This window comes from Camellia sinensis, chromosome 14 (assembly GCF_055761805.1).
Source record: "Camellia sinensis isolate YWXY chromosome 14, ASM5576180v1, whole genome shotgun sequence".
In the NCBI taxonomy this organism is placed as follows: domain Eukaryota; kingdom Viridiplantae; phylum Streptophyta; class Magnoliopsida; order Ericales; family Theaceae; genus Camellia; species Camellia sinensis.
The window spans coordinates 86,187,233-86,210,843 of NC_138974.1; positions in this window are offsets into that span (position 1 = coordinate 86,187,233).

Here is a 23,611-nt window from a genome sequence, read left to right on the forward strand (position 1 = left end):
AAAACAATAGCTAGTTAGTAATTAATGCATGATCCTAGCTATGTTAAGATGGCTAATGCAACACATGCAAAATGTAACTAGAAATAGGCTTTGCTATTCTAAGGTGGCATGTGAGATGCAACTTGATAATCATGTATTCAAATCGGAATTGAAATACAATGCAGTTAGTATGATGCGCCGAACTCGGTGCATGCAAGACAGATGAATGGATGTACTCATGCAAGCATAGGAATACTAATTGAAATATGACCTAAAACTAACCACTGAAAGCAGGTAAGTAAAAGGGAAAAAGAAATGGGGGTTGGAAGACATGCATTGCACGCACGCACGCTTATTACAAAATTTGCCCTCTCGACGGAGGGTCTGAATGAATACGCTAAGCTAGCTATACTAAGCTATTCTAACTAATCTAATAATCTAATTAGACTAATTACTACACAACCGAATTGAATAACAAGCTACAACTAGTTATTACACAACTTTAACTAATTAACAAAATTAATTAATTAATTAATTACAAATTCATGCTAACTAATAAGAAAAGAAATGAACAATGCTGCCTCAGCTCTACTTGAAGTTAGAAGATGCATGCTCTCAGTCGCTGTCCCGAAAAGCTCTCCAAATGCTCTCTAGAGGCTTTGTCTGCAGGGTGTCCTTGAGAACTAGCTGCTGGATCTCACCAAAATAGTGCTGAAGAGTGCACCAGTGGCCTGCCGGCCAAGAGAGGTGGCTGCCGACCCCCCTGCCGGCCAAAAGAAGGCATTGCCGGCCAAGAATGAAGGTCTGTCGGCTAACAATAAGAGGCTGCCGGCCACTGGTGTGCTGTGACACCAAGCTGCAGCAGAACACGAAATAGAGGAAAGGGAGGGTCTCCCAATATGTACGCACTATGCCACTCCATATCACCTCAAAACATCAAGGGTGAGGCATAATCAGGTCCAAGACCATCAATCACGCATCTCGATGCATGATGGCCAAAGATCCAACATGTGCGAATCAATGTAAAATGAATGCACAAGAAACATATAAATGCCTAGAACTCTATCATGCATCGTCAAGAGCTTCGGCGACCAAGAATCGAGGCACGTTTCATCACTTGAAGTATGAAACATCTCCCGTTTCTCGTGCTCGGATTAATACTTAATCCAAACAATGCAACACAAGCATGGCAAGCATGCAATATGACTTAAGCATGCAAATATGCAACTACATGGCATACTCAATGCTATGAACTACATGGCATGCACAATGCGATGTAAGATAAGCATACTCAATGCTCAATGGCATGCATATTCAATGCAAAGCAACTTAAGATTCTAAATATAATGTAATGCATGCATGCACAATGCAATGAAACAAGGGCAGCTTATCAATGTTATGGACATGCATACTCAATGCAAAGCAAAATAAGCATACATGCAACATGCAAGTGAGCATGCCAAATAGACTTAAACCAAAAGGGGTAAACCTTAGTCATGCCCAAATTAGTAGCCATTAGTGCTAAAATGATGATACGAAAAGCATGAAAAAGGCAAGACAAGCATGTATGCCGATTGGCTCAAGGATTAAGGCACAAAGATGCAACTCTTAAGCACACTTAAAGAGTGACAAGCATGGATATGTGAAAGCACCATAAGCTCTAAAATCATGTATGGAGTGATGCCAAATCAACCAAACAAAGCAAGTATAGCATATTAAGAGGCTCAAAGCTCAAGGTTAGCAAAAGGACTTACACCATGGCCATGCCAAGCAAGCCCCAAAGGGCCAAGGGCAACCAAAACAACCCCAAAGTAGGTCAAGACAAGACCAAAGACATGCTAGAACCTAGCCAACACATGCTAGAACAAAAGTCTAAAAAGCATGAGGCGTGCAAGGCTAACAAGAGGGATTACACTACACCCTCAACCCAACATGACATGACTTGTACAACATAAAACAGAGTTACATCATGATTCAACAAGACCAAAAATGCACTGATATGATGGCCCAAAGGCCTAGGCATGATGGCATGCACAAAAATTCACTCTTGAGGCATAAAGAGCCAAACCTCCAAGGCATTAAAAGAGTGACAAGCACAAGTGTATGACCATGAAATATGCACTGATATAACATTTAAAATGATGCGAAAGCATGCAAACATCACAAGTATAGCATGGTAGGGGCCTCAAAACTCAAGACTAGTCAAAGCATTTACACCATAGCTATACAAAACATGAGTCATATGACCATGGCAGCCCAAAACAGTCCTAGAACAGCCCAAAATATGAATAAAATCATGCTGGAGCATAACCAAAATATGCTAGAATGATGAGCCAAAACATCATGCATACAAAGTTAGTAAGCAAGATTTACACTACAAGTACATGAAGCATGCAAGAGGTGACCACACCAGCCCAAATCAGAGTTATGACATGTCAAATGATGATTAAAAACCTACTGAAATGGAACCAATGCATGCTAGAAAGACATGCTACTTTGATGTGCCACAAATGAGATAACACTACACATACAAGAAGCATGCATAAGGTGACCAAACCAGCCATGGACAGAGTTAAGGCAGGTCCTAAAAGTCACAAAAAAAGTGCCTAAACTAAGCCTCAAAAGTATAGAGATACATGCTCATTTGATAGGCCAATAACTCAAGCAAACAAAGCAAAAAAGAGAGGGGGTCATCCCCTTTGATTTGAGACCTCAAAACCACATGTCTACCACTGAAAATCCACTGGATTTCAGTGGCTAAAAGGCCAAACAAAGACTAACTCAAAGGCCTTAAGACATGGCACAAAACAAGGCCAAACAAGGCACACAAGAGGGTAGAACACCCTCAACACCAAAGAGACCTTAAACAGCCATCAAGAACAATTAAATACAGAACTTTTTTCTGTTGAAAGCAAGGCCTAAAACAACATGCAAGGATGGCCAAAATATGATACAAACAAATGCTAAAAGGGAAAAATACTCACCTTTGAAGCTCAACTTCGAAACCAGCAAACTTTGAGGCTAAAAACCAACTTTCAGATCTCAAACAACACTCCCAAGAACCTTAGCTCAAAAATGGTGGTGTATCACTAAGTATTCCTTTGCAAAAGTGAAGAGAAAACACACTTTTGGACACTATTCAATACAATATTGAGAGAGAGTGTGTGAGAAATATATATATAGAGAGAGATATATCTTCTCTAAAAATGTTGAACCTCTGCTAGGGAGGAGGGGCCTCTCCTTATAAAGAGGCATGCAAAGCAAATCTTGTTGAACAAGCTTGGAAAGGGATTCATCCCTCCATACACGTGTATGGAAGGATGAGTGAAAACCAGCTGGCTCAAAAGATCTGGAGTGAAATCTGCTGAGACAAAGTGTTCTGCCGGCCATCAGTTGCGGCCGGCAGTGCCTCATTGATGGCTGGCAGGCTTCATCAATAGCAAGTAGGGACAAAAGCATGGCTGGTAGTGGCAGGGAGTGGCCAGCAGTGCACCAAGAGGAGCATGCTGAAAGGACCAACACATGGTCCAAAAATGGGGTAGAAAGGATACAGGGTTTGGAAAACTCAAACCTGTGACGTTTCGCCGCAAAAGTCGAGTACTCGACGAGCAATCGAACTTGTCATCGGATGTACCTGCAAGCATATCCAAGTCTTGAGGACGATCAAAAATGGGATGTCTACAGTGGTGTATGCACGGGCGCCGTTCTTGCCGCCCTAAACTATGAAGTTTGAACCTTGAACAAGAAAGGACTCTTAGAAACCTTAGAGCTACTTCCTATGTTCCTAGGCTTGAATATCCATATCCATACTTAGAACCATTAGAGATGGTTGAACAAAATCCTCTCCCAAATCGGCCCAATCGGACCCTTAAGCATTATTTTACTTCCACTGCATATACTTCACCATCATGCATTCAGTTACAAACACCGCCGCTGCTCATTATGAGATAAAGTCCAACACTATCCAAATACTCCCATCATTCCATGGACTTGCTCATGATGACCCTTATAAACATCGGCACGAATTTCTGAAAATTTGCTCTACAGTGAAGATCTAGAATTTTACCAATGAGACCCTAATGTTGAGGCCGTTCCCATTTTCACTGAATGACAAAGCTAAACACCGGCTAAACTCCTTACCTGCTAATTCCATCAAAACATGGGACCAATTATAGATGAAGTTTTTGGTGAAGTACTTTCCCATTGGTAAGACCAAACAACTTACGCGAGCCATCACCAATTTTTTTCAAATTGACGGTGAGCAATTTCATGAAACAGGGAGAGACTTCATGACCTTCTCTAACAATGTCCCCACCATCAAGTGCCTGGTTGGCAACTTCTCAAGACTTTTTACTATGTCTTAACTAAGCCTCACCACCAAATGGTGGATTCATCTTGTAGTGGGACATTTATGTCAAAGAGTGACGTTGAGACATGGCAATTATTTGAAAACCTAAGTGATAATTTCCTTCACCATCCCTCCACAGCTCGGAAAGTCCGGCAACCTGTTGTTGGTGCCCTGAAAATAGAGAGTATTTATGAGGTTAGGCACAATCTCGAGTTAGCCCAACAAGTAAAGGCATTGTTCCAAAAAATGGACCAATTGTTTAGCCTTTGGACATGCCCTTACACAACAAATGCAGCCTTAATTTAATAAGGAGTGTTATTTGTGCGAGCCCTGCTTATGATTTGAATGAGTGCCCTTCGGCATCACAATTTCCGTAGTTAGTCCAAGAGCATGTGAATGCGGCTTAAGGATTCTCTAGACTGGGTAATGACCCATATTCCAATACATACAACCCGGGATGGGAAATCACCCTAATTTTTTATGGAGACCTTTTTCACAGGGCACTTCTTTTAATCCTTCACTACTAAGGAAGAATTTTAATAATTTTTCCAAACAATCTTCATACTGCCCACCACAACCTTACCGGCAACTACAACCCCCACCTCTTCCTCAAGGCAACTCGGCCTTCAGGACTCAAGTGTTGGAAGTTTTTTCAGAGCTTAAGGGGTTAACACCAATAGTTCACTCCCATACTTATTCCATTGCCAACCGAGAGACCCAATTAAGTTAAATGGCTAATAACATGAATAGAACAGAGGAAGAAAAATTACTGAGTCAAACTGTGGCCAACCCTAAGGGTTAATATAGGGTAAAGGGGTCGAGTGGGAATGGAAAGTACTATGAACAAGTGTAGGCGATTATTACTTTAAGAAGTGGGAGGGAGTTAGAGCCTCAACCAATTGCGTCTGATGCAACTAGGGCTATGAAGGGTGACCACGGCAGTAAACCCAATGAAATGAAGAGTGAGAGAGAAACACATAAAAGGGATGACTTGGTCCCTAGTACTTCACATGAGCCTAAAGCACCATACATGCCTAAAGCACCCTTTCCCCAATGCCTTGATACACCATCCCCTTTCAATAAGAAGGCAGCCTCTATGGAAGCAATGATAGAGGTTTTTAAACAAGTCAAAATCAACCTCTCCTATTAGAGGCGATCAAACAAATACCATCTTATGCCAAAATTTTGAAGGACCTATGTACGCAAAAACATAAATATAGGACACACATATCCTAAAAGGTCGAACTCATGGAGCAAGTAAGCTCTATCTTGTTGAGTGACACACTCCCCAAGCTTAAAGACCTAGGTGCCCCAACCATTGCATGCATTATAGGGGACTATTTCATTGACAATATAGGAAATCGCACTTTTGTCAACTAAAAATTTAGTTAGCAAAAGTTATCCATGACTAATTTTTTTGGTTGCCAATTGAGGGTCGGGAAAAATAATTAACGACTAAAAATTTTTTTAGTCGGGAAAAAGACCTATTTGCCGACTAAATTTTTGATCGCTAAATATATAATTACCGCGACTAATCCATTTTGTGGCTAAAACACTTTAGTCGTCAAAAGTGATATTTTTCCGACTAAATATGTTAGTCACCAATTGTCACATTCCCCAACTAAAAATGTTAGTTGCCAAAAGTAATGTTTGCACGACTAAAACTTTAGCCAGCAATAGACTAAACACTTTGGTTGCCAAAATTAATAATTTTACCGACTAATTATTTGGGCACCAAATGTACCCTATCACCTACCAACATTTTTGTCGCCTAATGTAAATAGTGAAACACTGACTAATCAATTGGTCCCCAAAAAAGGAAAAACCAAACCAAATTTTGGTCGCCAATTTAACTCTTTTTGTTTATCAAAATAGAAATAAAATATAAAAACAATTTCATTTAACCTGTATGATATATAATAATCCATCCAAACCATTTAATATAACTTAGAATTTGCAAGAATCATTCAAACTAACAAAATCAACTAAATCATGAACATCCAACAAAATACATAAATCAGCCAATACTTAACCTGTTTAATTAAAGTCATCAACCATTATAAGTTTTCATCCATAAGTAATTCCAAACTATATAATCGTCCAATTAAAGGTCATGTAATCTATATAATCATTCAATTCACATTCATCTAGTACGAAAATTTAAAACATAACAAGTAGTTGTTATTATGTTTTAAATTTTTATCCATATGCATATATCCAAAAATATAACTAGTAGTCTACAATATTTTCCATACACATCTATCCAAAAATATATAATCCTTCAAAAAATGTAACAAGTGCCAACTAGTCCTGTACAATTCAGCTTCGTACACGAGTTCATCCATTTGTACAAAAGAAAAACAAAAATAATGTAAGGTAATTTTTTTTATGAAAATATTTGCACATCACACGAATTGTAAAATTGGACAAAAATTGAAAAAGGTCCATGGAAAGTAAAGATAACATGAACAAATTAAAGCACTATCAATACCATTTTGTAAATAAAACAACATTTATATATATACATCCAATCAACATTAAAATTCTATCAACATCAATGCACCACTTGCTGTTACAAGTTTGTTTAATCTAAGACAAGATGACCATTATGATATTGGGGCTGTTTGGGGGTTGTTTCCAATTTTCGCCCCCAAACGGCCTGTTTTCGCCTTTTTCTCACTTTTTTTTTGGGTCTAAATCTCTAAACATCCGTCCTATCAACATGCCGCATGTTCTCACAACTTTGTCTAATCTAGGCTGAGGTGACTATTATGATCTTAGGGCTGTTTAGAGGCTATTTCCAATTTTTTGCCCCCAAATGGCCCGTTTTTTCCTTTTTTTGTCACATTTTTTTTTTGGGTCTAAATCTCTAATTTTGCGTTCTATCGATGCACCGTTTGCTCTCACAAGTTTGTTTAAAAGAAAGTAAAAAAGATAGCTTACAACACAACTGTGTTCATGCTAGCAGTGCTGAAAAAGTTAGCACAAGAACACAGCAAAATCCAAAACTTGCATTTAGTTTGTGGAAACTAATTAGAAAAGGGTAAAACATTCAGATTGTTTTAATAAATCACAAAATCTCTAGGCAACAATAAAGCACGAGGTCTGAATAGTATCAGTATCTCAAGGATTCTATACTGATTTTTTATTGTTGACACTAACTGCTTAACCAAGATCCAGATTGCACTAACTGAGATAATGTAAGTAAAAAAATTCAGGATTCTAGTGGTTCTTCCCCACCCACACCCCTATTTTGTATTTATTCCATTTCTCTCTTCTTTCCTCCTTGTTAAACCATAGTTATCAACCATTATTTTCACAAATCCCGAAGACATCTAGAGTAACACTTATTTTCCTAGCCATTACATTTCTAACTAGTACAATCATGAAGTAAAACTATTGTCAACTTGCTATCATTCATTCGTAGACTTTGTTTTGAACTTGGGGGAAGATGGAAGTGCATGTTGTGAGATTGACAATCATGAAGTAAAACTGATGTAGCAAAATTGAACAAGAAGTTAATGTGCTTCCAAACACTAAACTCGCCAAATTCATAGTAGAGATAGTTGGAATTTTAAATATAACAATATACATACCCAAGTCAAGCAAAAGAAGAAAGTTGTTCACTTGAACTGCACTCTGTTATAGAAATAACCGGAGAGAAGAGGCATGTGTTAATCACAAAAATAAAAATGGAGGAAAGCTTACAAAGCTTCAAAGTAACAAAAACTATAAACACCTAAGGTTCTTATAGATGCACAGAGAAATGTATACACAAGAAATAACTGCCAAGAGGTTAGAAAAAATAGAATCGCAATGGTGCTAAGAATTACAAAAAACAGCATGGGAGGATACACAAGAATGTCATATAATTCACTTGCATTTGATGAATTAGTTAAGGTAAAACATATAATTCGCATATATTATTCAGCCTAAAATGTAGTAGTTAGGATCGATGATAGGCAAGAAAAAATTACACATGAAGTTAAGCTAGTCTCAAATGATTATATTGCAAATATATCAAAACATTAATGAAATTAAAAACTAGAAGACTAGTCCAACAATAATAACAAAACCAAAACACCAACTCCTCACCTATTTCAAAAGTGCAAATTCGAGGATAAATTGATCTTTCTTCTATTTGTGAAATGACTTTTCACAGCATTGCAAATGTGTCTTTTATCTTCAACTACCCCATCAGTAATAAAGAAAATGAGAGGAATTGAATTGCTAGTTTTTTTCTAATATCTCTAGTGCGTGACATAGACCAGAACATGAATAAGAAATAATATATTTCCCATATAGAGAAAAAGATATTGGAACATAAGATGTAAGACTGATAGTGGACACTTTAAAGATGTGTACAAAACAAGGAAGAATTAGAGAGAGAGCCACTAAACAAGGGTCAAAACGAGGTAGTGAATGTAGTCATCCTTATCATCCAAGCCACTCAACTGCTGAGCAGCATTATGCATTAGACATGTAGCTTTGATTGTAGAACCACTCACACACCAAAAAAAAAATGCCATGCCACTATGATTACATGGTTACATTTGAAATCCTTGCACTTAAAAACTAGGCCATTATGAACCCTTTTTTTGGGTGAATGGCCATTATGAACCCAAACAATGAGTAATCAAACAAAAAATCAATCACAAGGAACACAAACTCAAAATCAACAAATTTAAAAAATCTATAAAACCATAACTATACCTAATAAAAAAAATTGAAAAAAAAAAGAGAGAGAATATCATACACAAATTATAGAACAAATAGAGATAAGTATTATTAACAAATTTCTTATTGTGACTATGGTCAAAGACATACATTAAAAAGGAAAAATTATTTAGATTTGTCTAGTAAACTCAAAAACAATCAAATAAATGTACCAAGGACAAGGAAAAGAAGGAAAACAAAACACTTTTTTTTTAAGAGAAAGGATAAATATATATACCCAAAGATTTTTTTTTTTTTTTAAAAATGAAGACAAGCAACATGTAAGAAGCATAAGAAAGGAATAGAAGGCGTTTCTTACCATAACAGAACAAACCAGACTTTCCAAAGCCAAAAGAATCACCTAATCATCTGAGACAAACTAATGAACCATATGCATTTGTGCCCAGTTGTAGACCGCCCGAACTCTCTCCGTGGGCCCCCCTTTTGGAGAGGGTGCGAATTGGGTTCTAACTACTACAGTTCGGACTCCTGTCATGGTTCTGAATCTAATCTCACAAAGTGCAATGTAAGACTAATAAATCACCAAAGAGTCCAAATCTGGCAATTAGTTTTGAAAAATCAATTTTGAATCAAAAACGCCAAACATGGACTGCTTTGCCAGAGTTCATAGTCGCCACCTAAATATTTTATTTTGGAAAATTTAGGAAACCCTGACTCGTGCCTAAGGCCACGTGTCCGTCATCACCAAAGTTGCCTCGGCTTGGGAACTTGGGTACGAGAGGGGAAGGTCTTGAAATGAGCACCCTCGCTCGCCCGATTAAAAGATCGGCCTCTACTAAACATGATATGCTCTTTTGAAAACACATGTGTTCTTATTCCGGTTTATTAGCTAACCTTACTATGTGATGCGCACAACATACAAGTATAGACTAAATCACTCGATTTGGAACAAAACATCTCATGTTCGTTTTTTGAAAATGATTTGGAAGTGCTACTCGCAAGTAGGCTAAAACGTGGATTTGCCACCCTCAAGTGGGCTTAAAACAACATGATTTGCCACTCCGCAAAGTGGGCTTAAAACTCACATTTGATGAATTGTTCCAATTCAAACAATAAAGCCTTCACCCACAGGTATTCATGCAGTTAAACACTTAAACAAATAGCCTCATAGCAAGCATGCTAAACATGGCAACACTCACACTCATGCAAGGATGCTAAAGCATAAACATTTACAGTGTACTCCAAGCCAAAACAGAAAACTAGTTAGAAATCAATGCATGATCCTAACTATGTTAAGCAATGCCTAATGCAACACATGCAAAATGCAATAAGATAGGCTCGACTATCTAAGATGGCATATGAATGCAACAATGGATACATGTATTCAAATAGGAATTGAAATACAATGCAGTTTGAATGATACGCCAAGCCCAGTGCATGAAAGACAAATGAATGATGCAAACATGCAAAACATAAGGTATGCTAATCGAGATATGCCCTAAACTAACCATCAAAAGCCGATAAGTAAAAAGGAGAAAGAAGTGGGTGTTGGAAGACATGCACACACGCACGCACCCTTATTACAACATTATGCCCTCTCGACGGAGGGTCTGAATGAATAAGCTAAGCTACTCTAAGCTACTTATTACAAACCGATATTTAACTAACTATTTTAGCTAATTAAATATTACAACACAAATGAGATTTAATAACTAGCTAATCTAAGCTAATTAAAATATTACAAAGATGAATTAAATCAACCAAGCACATTAACTAATTAATTACAAAACCAGTAAATTAACTAGCTAAACAAAGCATTAAAATGGCCTCGACAGGAGAGAGACATGCATGCTCGGATTGCTTCGCCCGAAAATGCATTGCCTTGCCATGAGTTGCCTCTGTTTGCACTCGCGGTGATCTCAGAACATCATATGAACTTCCAGGCTGCATCTACCCCAACTCAGGAACATTTTGGACAATTTCTCCTACAGGTGGCCGGCCGGCCACCTCAACTGGTTGGTAAGCTACGTCAACTGGTTGGCCAGTACAAGTGGTCGGTAGGCTAGTGCAAGTGGCCGGTCGGCCATTTCTCTTTCCAGAATCCCACTTTTGCTGCAATAGAGAACAACAAAGGCACAACAATGTATTTACAAGGAAATGTATGTGCAACTACTCTCCTTATCATTTCTCAAGCTCAAAGGAGCGTAGTACTCGGCTCTCAAACCACCAACCACGCATCTCAATGTATGATGGCCAAAAAACCAAGCTTGTACAAGCTTAGTGAATGCGCAAATAACACAAAGAGCCTCCACCTCTATCATGCATGATCAAGAGGGTTGACGACTAAGAAATGTGACACGTTTCATCACTTTGAGTATGAAACGTCCCACATTTCTTGTGTTTGGATTAACGTCTGATCCAAACACAATGCAATGCAAACAACATGCTTATCTTAGTCATGTTTTACTTAGCTCAATTTTGTTTACACATTTTAACTTACCAATTAGTCCATTAATCGGTTAAGTCCAAATGTGAAAGTCCTCTAACGGGAAAGATGGCCTCAACCACAAGCACCTTGAGCATGAAAGAAGCTTCATGCTTTTGGTTAGTAGAAACCCTCAAGAGAAGGTTAAAACCATTAAGCATGAGAGCCTAAATTCCATGCTCAAGCCAACAAGGGGCTAAAGACCTCTTTCAAAGCGAATAAAAGAGTGAAGCATGGAGTAATATGGCATGTATTTCAGCACTGAAATAGCGTGCAAGATGACTTGAAATCATGTAAACAACTCATGTGATGCATGTTAATAGCCAAAGGCATCAAAGCTAGTGAAGTGTTTTACACTAGAAGCATGCAATATCAAATTAAAATGGCTAAACCAGCTATGGACAGACCTCAAACAGGCCAAAACAGTGGCCAAGATGTGCTGGAAATGAAACTCAAAAGACTAGACAAACATGCACACAAATTGGCTCACAAGCAAGGCATAAGGCATGACTCTCGAAAGCAATTAAAGAGTGATATATGTAAGAGTTTGACAGAGGAATATGCTCTGAAATCACATACAAAATGATGCTAAGGCATGCAAACAACCCAAGCAAAGCATGCTAGAGGCCCTAAAACTCAAAGCTAGTTAAGGCACTTGCACTATAGCTATACAATACATGAACCATATGATCAAGACCACTCAAAACAGTCCTAAAGCATGCTAAATCAGAGCTAAAAAACATGCTGGAGTAGAGTTTCCAGAATGTTGTTTAAACGTCAAAACACATTACCATGGCTCCAAATTCACGCATGACTCACTCGAATATGCAAAAACATTCCCAATTACATTTATTCAAAGTTAATTCCACTTATACTTCAAAATTCCATAATTTTAATTCACATTTAAACCTTGGATTTCACGTTTAAAATCATCTTTCAATTCTTTCTTTGTTTCATGAAACTTAAAATTGAATCTATAAAGCCCTCTTTAAAAATATTTGCATGTATAAAATTAAATCAAAATCAAACTAATTTTTTATTCTCAAATATAAATTACAATTTATTTCCATATTGATTAACCTTAACCATGTTTATGAATTAATTCTTTAATTTCTCCAAATTACATGCATATAACAATAAGATTTCAAATTCATATAAGATATTCAAAATCAAAACCAAAATAATTAATTTTTAAGTTAATTTCCATAATCATGAACCTAACTCATCTTCTTGCTAATTTATTTTTGTTTACATAAAATTGACTTCAAACTCTGTTCTATCTTCCTTCAAGACATGAAATTAAAATTATAAACTTCTTAGATAATCATTTGCATGTATGAAATTAAGATCAAAACTAACTATTTTATATATTCAAATCATAATTTTACTTTTTGAATTGTTCTAATTTAGATTTTTATTACTTTTCTTCATATCAAACCTAATTTAAGCTCATAAACCTTTACATTATGAATTAAAGTCTAAAATCTTGGAAACCCACAATGCATGTAAGGTTAGACTTCAAATTTATGAAGGATGACAAAGATCAAACTCAAATATTAAATTACAACATCAATCTCTTAATTATCAAACCTAACTCAAATTTTCCTCATCTTCTTGCTAATTCCTTTTAATTACATGACATTGATTCCAATTTCATCTTTAATTTCAAGTGTAATGTGAAGATTCTACACAAATTAAACATAAATTCCATACCTAGAGTTTTAATTTCAGAATATTTAATTGAATCCCTTCTACTTCATCTTGGGTTTCTTTCAAAACTTGAGCTTTCCTTTCAACGTTGCTTCTCCTCTTTTATTTTCTTTGTTCCAGCAACTCTCTCTCTCCCTTTCTCTGTTCCCCTCTCTCTCGGTTCTCTCTCTATTTCTCTTGGTTCCCTCTTGAACTTGAACTCAAGTCCTCTTTCTTTTTTTTTTGTTTAACTTCCAAACTTCTCCAGCACACACACACACACACACTCACATACTTCTTCATTCTCGACTTCAACTCTCTCTCTCTCTCTCTCTCTCTCTCTCTCTTTCTCTCTCTCTCTCTCTCTTTCTCTTGTAAATGAACCCACTTCACTTAATGAAATCAATACAACACACACTCCACTCTTTACGCTGCACATGTGCACTCATCCTTTAATTCCAATGCATCACTCACAAGTACACACGTACGCATATTTGCTCAGTACACCCACACCCATTTACATCTTCAATTTTAGATTATTCCATAATTCAATTTATGATTAGAATTGATTTAATTAAGCAACACTTAATCTAATTAAATCTTGATTATTACATAATTAAATTAATCATAACCAATCACCAATCCCACATAATTTAATTAGTCTAAATGGCTTTCATTAGTGCCCAATTAATTATATTTAAATTTATCAATCGGAATCAGATTTTTAATCAAACTTTCAAAAGGCTCCAAATATCGAATTAAATTCATTTCCGTGCTCAATTTTGGTTTCTTAAATCATTAAGGTCTTCAATTTCAAATTAAACGTCAAAATCGTTGCCAATAAATTACATACTCAAGTAAATACCTCAATTGAATGCATCATAAATAAATTTAATTCACCATAATCTTAATTCCCAATTCTCATAATTTAATTAACTCCAATTCGGACCCAATTAATCAAATCTCAGTTTTACAAATCTGAATCAAATATTCAATTAAACTCCTATATGGTCCGATACTTGAAATTAAAATGATTCAATTAACCAATTGTACTTTCTTGAGCTATTTAGGCTTTCAATTTCTAATTCCAAAATAAATCATCAATAGAATCATATATAAATCAATCTCCATAATTTTTATAAATACCAGATTAAATTAGAATAGTTGGCAATTAAAATTCAAATCTCCTTAATTAATTAAATGCTAATCATTATACGTGGTGGGGTCGTCACACAAAATCCGGCAAATCTTTTGGAAAATCAATTTTTAAATTGCCAAAAAATTGACTATTTTGCCAAATACAGAGTCGCCATATAAATATTTTTAGAAAATTTAAGAAACCCATGACTTGTGCCAAAGGTCACGTGTCCGTCATCACCAAGATTGTCTCGGCTTGGGAACTTAGGGACGAAAGAGGAAGGTCATGAATTGAGCACCCCCGCTCGCCTGATCAAAGATTAGCCTCTACTAATCATGATGTGATTCTTATATACATTATATGCTCTTGTTCCGGTTTATTAGGCTAGCATTACTATGTGATGCGCACACAAGTATTGTTGGAAATGGTTAATTTTTCCTCAAGTTTGGTCTATTTTTTAGGTGGGCCCCGAGTATCGATTTACTCGGGTCAAAGTGGTAACGCGTTCTATGCCGCGTTGTGATTCACGTGGTATATTTGGTTGCTCAAAACCATTACCGAGTGAATGGGAAATTGAAGCCAAAGTGTGCTCCATGGAAATGGAGTTTTGGTGGAAATTCCTTAAGGTTGTAATTTGGCTTGTCCCACATTGTTTTGGTGGGAGGTTTTGAAAGGGTTTATAAGGCTTAGGGTGAGATAATGGGGGTGTGCCCCAAGGGGTACCCAAGTGTTTTAGAGGGAGAGGTTATGGGCAAAATGGGCTAGACCCATTGGACCCAAAAATCACCACACGCGCGCGCGCCGCCGCCGCCGTCCGTCCGGCCGGGCGGGCTGGGCTTGGGCGCGGGTGTGTGGTTGGGTTGGGCTTCTAATCTTTTTGGGCCAAAAACATTTGAATTTAATTTTATTTTTTATTAAAATAAAATCCATAATTCAAATTAAATTGGTTTGGATTTTTTGTTCATCCAAACAGGGCCCTTCCCGGTTTCAAACAGAAATAAACTGTTTTGGAATTAGTGCACACCCAAACAGGGCCCTTCCCGTTTTACTATCTGTTTGAATTGATTCAAATCTGTTTGAATTCAAAACCCAACAGGTATGATACCTGTTCAATTCAAAACCAAGAGCTACATACCTATTTAATTCAAAACCAAGAGCCACCTTCACATCTATAAATAGGACCACCCTCATTTGATGTTTTGCATTCAGAAATTTCGTATTTCACCTCTGTTAATTCTATTCTTCATCTTGCTGCATTTTATTTCCGAAAGAAAGAGTGTAAACACTTAGTGTGTTCGTAAGGCAAACAATTTGTAGTGCTGCTATTGTTTGTGGTAAGATCATTTCATCCTGGGAGATAGACGTCCAAATTCTGAAAGCACCGTGGAGAGGACGAATCTGTCTTAAGGACACAGTGTTAAACACTGGACTTGATCAGAAAAGTTATTCAAATAAATTAACCAAGTAAGTTGTTTAATTTAATTATGTTTTTATTTGTTTATTTAATCAGATTTTAATTTTGTTTTTGTAACAAAATAAAATCTGTGATTTTATTTATTTATTTTTATTTCGAGTTTGATTTTTGTAATCAAACATATTCTCTCCTTTTCTCTATTTCTTTTATTCTTGTTGTTGTTTTGTACACAACAGAATTAAATCTTTTTAAATACAGTGAAGATTGTCCAACAATCTTAAGACAGATTCCTTTTTGGGTATCTTCATTATATTTAATTTTCTGTGTTTTCAAATTAATATTCTGGTTGGAAAAACAAATAGTGATTTATGCTATTTGACAGATAGTAGTAATATACTGTCTCTTTTCTTTGACAACAACTAGTAGTACGATACTGGTGTCATTAACAATTCAGAATATTATTTGGTATTACAGAAAATTCTTGGTATTTTATTTTTCTAGTTTTAGTAACAAGGGAAATAAAATTATATTATTTTCTAGTTTTAGTAACAAAGAAAATAAAATTAATTTGTGTTTTAATTTGTTCTGATTTTTGTAATCAGATAGTTTTGTGGTATTTTATTTTCTAGTTTCAGTAACAAGGAAAATAAAATTGCAGTATTTTCTAGTTTTAGTAACAAGAAAAATAAAAAATGATTTTGTGTTATAATTTATTTTCTGGTTTAAGTAACTAGAAAATTAAGTTGTGGTTTGGTTTTCTGATTTTTGTAATCAGATATTATTTCGGTATTTTATTTTACTAGTTTTAGTAACAAGGAAAATAAAATTATTTTGTATTGTAATTTATTTTCTGGTTTTAGTAACTAGAAAATTAATTTTGTTAATAAATCATGTAACTCTGTGACTCGGTCACAATCTGTTATTTTTGTAAGTAACTTATGGTTTCGTTTAGTAGACCACTTATTTTTTGAACCCTTTGTGAAAAGGTGTTAATTATTTTAACTTTATCATAGTTCATCGTGAGTATACATGGAAGAATTTGTTTCTAGAATAAAATATTAGTTTTACAAACTAATTTTAGTTTATTACAATGTGGATTCATAGTCTTGAATTGTTTCTGCACTTGAGTCGGAAAATATATATATATATATATATTCAGAAGAACATTTTAATGCATATTTAATTTGTTTATTTATGTACAAATCAAACTGATTAAATAAAGGTATGTTTTGTCATTTTGAAGTTTAAAGTTTAAATGCGTTGGATTTTATTTATGATTTGAGAATCCTTTTATTTCATGATGCAAGTGATAGGATCGTGCATGATTAATTTATTTTGTTAATTCATTAGTTTTAGTTGATGCGTTTGATATGCATGTATGATATCAACTCAAGTTATTTCTTAACAATAATTTCAAGTGATTTGGAATGATAAATTGTTATGTCGACTTAGGACATAAGCAGGTTAATTTGAATATTTCTAATCAATTTTGAATGAGTGTTTACACACCAAAGAAATTTAAACATGAAGATGTATGTAATTATATCGGTCTGTTTAATTGGGAAGTAATTTAAGAAATTTTTATGTTGATTATTGAATTATGTGACATGAGATGTCATTAATAATTATTTTACTTGCGTAGTAGAATTTGTTAAACCATGAACCATTTTGTTAATATGGGGGTGCATCTCTTGCATTAGTTGAGATAATTTAATTTTCTTCTATCACAAATATTTTTATGACAGTGACATTTATTTGTTATTGAGTTGCAAGAATGTATACAATCAAATGGGTTTTTGAATTGTTTAATTCTTAGGCAAAATTTTTTATGAGGATATGATTTTGTCAAAACTTTAATTCTGACTTGAGTAGTCATAATTATTTTGGTTTTTTCTTGAATTTGTTTTAAAATTCATTGATTTATATTAGAAGTGATAGGGGTGGTGAATATGATGCACCATTAAATGAATTTTGTGCACAACATGGCATTATTCACCAAACTACAGCCCCTTATTCTCCACAGCAAAATGGAATTGCTAAAAGGAAGAATAGAACCCTAAAAGAAATGATGAATGCCATGTTACTAAGTTCAGGTTTACCACAGAACTTGTGGGGGGAAGCAATATTGTTTGCTAATTATGTTCTTAATAGAATACCCCACAAGAAAACCAAAAGCATTCCTTATGAATTGTGGAAAGGTCGACCACCTTCCTACAAATACTTAAAAATGTGGGGGTTTTTGGCAAAAGTTGAAGTACCTGTTCCTAAAAAGACAAAGATTGGACCAAAAACAGTAGATTGTGTATTTATTGGTTATGCTCAGAATAGTAGTGCATATCAGTTTCTGACTTATAAATCAGAAATACCTGATATAAATGTGAACACTATTACAGAGTCAAGGAATGCTGTGTTTTTGAACATGTCTTTCCTTACAAGAAAGGACAGGAATTAAGTTCACAGAAAAGAACTTATGATTGTACACAAAGTCAAGAGACTAATGACAATCAAACAGAAGAGACTAGTAATAGTCTCGACCAACAGGATTTAACTGATGTTGAACCAAGACGAGGTAAAAGAGCGAGAACATCAAAATCCTTTGGTCCAGATTTTCTGACATACTTGTTAGAAAATGAACCTCAAAGCTTTAAGGCAGCAATGACAGGTCCTGAAGCACCTTTGTGGAAAGAGGCTGTTAATAATGAAATTGCATCCATTATGCAAAATTATATTTGGGAATTGGTGGATCTTCCACCAGGTTCTAAACCTCTTGGATATAAATGGATATTCAAGAGAAAAATGAAAGCAGATGGTTCAATTGACAAGTATAAAGCAAGACTTGTTGTTAAGGGTTACAGACAAAAGGAAGGTCTGGACTATTTTGACACATATTCCCCTGTGACAAGAATAACATCCATTCGCATGCTTATTTCTATAGCAGCGTTGTTTAAATTAGAAATACATTAAATGGATGTTAAAACAGCTTTCTTAAACGGTGATCTAAATGAAGAGATCTATATGGAACAACCCGAAAGGTTTGTAGTATCAGGGCAAGAAAAGAAAGTTTGTCGACTTGTAAAATCCCTTTATGGATTAAAACAAGCACCTAAGCAATGGCATGAAAAATTTGATCATGCAATGCTTGCTAATGGGTTTAAGATAAACGAATGTGACAAATGCGTCTATGTTAAAAACACTGACCAAGGATATGTCATAGTTTGTCTTTATGTGGATGACATGCTTATCATTGGAAGCAGTCAAAACATGATCAAATCAACTAAGCGGATGCTTAACAAAAGATTTGATATGAAAGATATGGGGGTCGCAGATGTTATATTAGGTACACTAATAACCCTGGAGAAGACCATTGGAAAGCGATCATTCGAGTTCTTAGATATCTAAGATTTACTCGTGATCATGGTTTGAACTTTACTCGATATCCAGCAGTACTCGAAGGTTATTGTGATGCCAATTGGATATCGGATACTAAAGATTCAAAATCCACTAGTGGATATGTCTTTACTCTAGGAGGCGCTGCTGTTTCTTGGAAGTCCACGAAACAAACTTGCATCGCACGATCCACAATGGAATCCGAGTTCATTGTTTTAGACAAAGCAGGTGAAGAATCAGAATGGCTTCGTCACTTCTTAGAAGACATTCCAATGTGGCCAAAACCTGTGCCAGCTATTTGCATTCATTGTGATAGTCAATCTGCAATAGGCAGGGCACAGAATCATATGTATAATGGTAAGTCACGACATATTCGTCGTCGACATAATACCGTAAGGCAATTGTTGTCAAACGGAATAATCTCAATAGATTATATAAAATCTAAAGAGAATATTGCGGATCCGTTAACAAAAGGTTTGACAAAAGAGCTAGTGTATAGTTCATCGAAGGGGATGGGATTAAAGCCTATTACTTAAGAGTCGTCATAATGGTAACCCTACTTATATGACTGGAGATCCCAAGAACTAAGTTCAAAGGGACAACTAAGTTATGTATGGCTCACCAGAAATCACCAAGGGATTAAGATTCCTACCCATTCCTATGGTGAGAGTGATATCTGCAACATATGTTGTCTGCAGGGGTATAAGGATAAGCTTTGCTTTTAATGATTACTTATATCTTGATTAAGGCATAAAATCAAGACGAGTATAAAGAGATACTCACAATAAGAATCACCTATATGAGTGTTGAACTGGGGCCGGTTCTATGAGAATGAAGAGGCTAAATTCTCTAGAAACACTTATGATAACCAGGTGCGTTCAAGGCCAAAATGAACACAACAGTGAGAACCACGATGTGTTAGAAGATATTTTGTGTGAAATCTATTGTCTTGGCTTACACAAACGGCTGAACAATTCAAGGCATCGCGTCCATTGGTTAGCCAGTAAGTCCGATAGGTTATCACTAGGGAAGGTTCAAAGTCGAAAACTACCTATCCTGATGCAAGATATTTTCGACTTATACTCTTTCGTTAAGTCTGCATATTGTTGCATTTCCGTTGTCATCAAATTCCATTCATGTGGGGGATTGTTGGAAATGGTTAATTTTTCCTCAAGTTTGGTCTATTTTTTAGGTGGGCCCCGAGTATCGATTTACTCGGGTCAAAGTGGTAACGCGTTCTATGCCGCGTTGTGATTCACGTGGTATATTTGGTTGCTCAAAACCATTACCGAGTGAATGGGAAATTGAAGCCAAAGTGTGCTCCATGGAAATGGAGTTTTGGTGGAAATTCCTTAAGGTTGTAATTTGGCTTGTCCCACATTGTTTTGGTGGGAGGTTTTGAAAGGGTTTATAAGGCTTAGGGTGAGATAATGGGGGTGTGCCCCAAGGGGTACCCAAGTGTTTTAGAGGGAGAGGTTATGGGCAAAATGGGCTAGACCCATTGGACCCAAAAATCACCACACGCGCGCGCGCCGCCGCCGCCGTCCGTCCGGCCGGGCGGGCTGGGCTTGGGCGCGGGTGTGTGGTTGGGTTGGGCTTCTAATCTTTTTGGGCCAAAAACATTTGAATTTAATTTTATTTTTTATTAAAATAAAATCCATAATTCAAATTAAATTGGTTTGGATTTTTTGTTCATCCAAACAGGGCCCTTCCCGGTTTCAAACAGAAATAAACTGTTTTGGAATTAGTGCACACCCAAACAGGGCCCTTCCCGTTTTACTATCTGTTTGAATTGATTCAAATCTGTTTGAATTCAAAACCCAACAGGTATGATACCTGTTCAATTCAAAACCAAGAGCTACATACCTGTTTAATTCAAAACCAAGAGCCACCTTCACATCTATAAATAAGACCACCCTCATTTGATGTTTTGCATTCAGAAATTTCGTATTTCACCTCTGTTAATTCTATTCTTCATCTTGCTGCATTTTATTTCCGAAAGAAAGAGTGTAAACACTTAGTGTGTTCGTAAGGCAAACAATTTGTAGTGCTGCTATTGTTTGTGGTAAGATCATTTCATCCTGGGAGATAGACGTCCAAATTCTGAAAGCACCGTGGAGAGGACGAATCTGTCTTAAGGACACAGTGTTAAACACTGGACTTGATCAGAAAAGTTATTCAAATAAATTAACCAAGTAAGTTGTTTAATTTAATTATGTTTTTATTTGTTTATTTAATCAGATTTTAATTTTGTTTTTGTAACAAAATAAAATCTGTGATTTTATTTATTTATTTTTATTTCGAGTTTGATTTTTGTAATCAAACATATTCTCTCCTTTTCTCTATTTCTTTTATTCTTGTTGTTGTTTTGTACACAACAGAATTAAATCTTTTTAAATACAGTGAAGATTGTCCAACAGTATAGACTAAGTTGCAAAAATTAGAACACTTGATTCATGTTTGTTTTGAAAATTGTTTTGAATATGTACCACCTAAAAAAGTGATCGCATATAAACATTACTCAAATTATTCCAATTCAAGCAATTAGCCTTCATCCACAAGCATTCAAGCAATTTATCATTTAAGTGCTTAGCCTCATGGCAAGCATGATAAACATGGTAACACTCACATTCGTGCAATATGCTAAAGCATAAAAGAGCTCACCTAATATTCTAAGGCAAGCCAAAAGAAAAGAGTTAGAAAAGTGTATGCTCTAACTAATGCCACATGACTAGTGCAACACATGCGATATGCAATTACTAGGCTTGGCTACTAATATGGCATATGAATCAATTTGATAGCATGCAGTTTGAGCACCTTTTTCAAAGAAGTATTTAAACGACAATGCAAGTTAGAATGATGTACCGAGCCTCATTGCATGCAAAATAAGTGGATGCAAATCATGAAACATGCTAAAAAAAATTATGCCCTAAATTAACCATTATAAGCAGTTAAATAAAAGAGAGAAAGATGTGAGGTAAGAAAACATACACATTATTACAAGTTTTGCGGCCTCACTCTGGAGGGTCCGAATAAACTAACTAGCTAAGCTAATTATTATGAAGCAACTAACTATTACAAATCCAAATGAATAAATTAGCTAAGTTATGTAACTAATTATTACAGCAACAAATTAATTAACTATTCTAGCTAATTAACTAATTACAAGACAAAATAACTAGCAACTTCTAACTAATTAATTACAACACAAATCAACTAGTTAGCTAGCTATTATAAGTCCATAAGCGAACGAGCCTCGATAAGTAAGTGAAATGCTTATGCATGCACGGATTTCCACCCGAAAAGTCCACTATTCTCTTATCAGAATGCTTCTGTTACACAGTAGAACATCTTTTTACCTCAAACAGTACTCTATTCTGCTCTAGAAAGTCACTGCTCATTTTGACAATAGTGGCCTGCCGTCTAGAACTTGTGGCCTGCCGACCACAAAAGTTTGGTTCCTCCTGCTGCAAACAAAAGCATACAAAACAAGAACAGGATATTCTCAAGGGTTCTTTGCATAACTTACCTCTCATTATCATCAAACAGCTCAAAAGAGTGGTAAACTTGATTCACAAACCATCAATCGATGCAATTTCATTGCATGATGGCCTATGAACCAAAGTGTGCAAATTCAATAAATGCAACAAATAAAGACTCTCAAACCTCCTCCCTATCATGGATAGATCAACCGTTTACATCCCTAACAAGTATGAAACAATTCAAGACTCAAGGGTTCAATTAATGTCCGATTGAACCCAAACCAAGTTATTAGCTTGCATCATTTTTAGCCCTTATTTTATTACTCCATTTTAATCACCAACCATTCCTTAGTAAATTAAGTCCAAATGTGAGCTTTAAGTCCTCTAATGGAAAGAAGCATCAAACCAAGAGTTGTTTTAGGCATGAGAGAAGTGTCATGCAGTTGGTAATGAACCCCCAAAGGGATTAAACCATTAAGCACAAGACCTCAATCTCATGCTTTAAACAAATAACTAGTTTGAACCAAACTTCAAAGCAAAGCAAAAGTCAAGAAAGGAGGGAGGTTGCAGAAGTGATTAGGGGTGAAAACAAGTATGGAAAGCTATAAACAAATGCTATTAACTCAAATAGGTTGGTCGCTAAAGCCTAAACCACAAAACCTATGAGGATAATTACACTACAAGCATGCAATACAAAGCTTAAAAAATCTTTAAATGGTGTTAAATCAGTCCTAAAACATACTGGAATTAAGACAAAAATAGCTAGAACAATAAGCTAAAGCATGGAGCTATGTAAGCTAGTAAGCAAGACACAAGGAGGGGAGGTTACCCCCTCCATTTTTAAACCTCAAGACATGATTTTAGCCACTAAAATAACTCTAAAAATTAGTAGTTAAAAGCTCAAAAAAAATTTGAGGAAAAGATAGGAAACACAAGTGTAAAGGCTTAAGAGACAAGGTGTAAAGAAGGGTGGTTAACCCCTCTACCTTTAATAGCCTTAAACCACAAACTT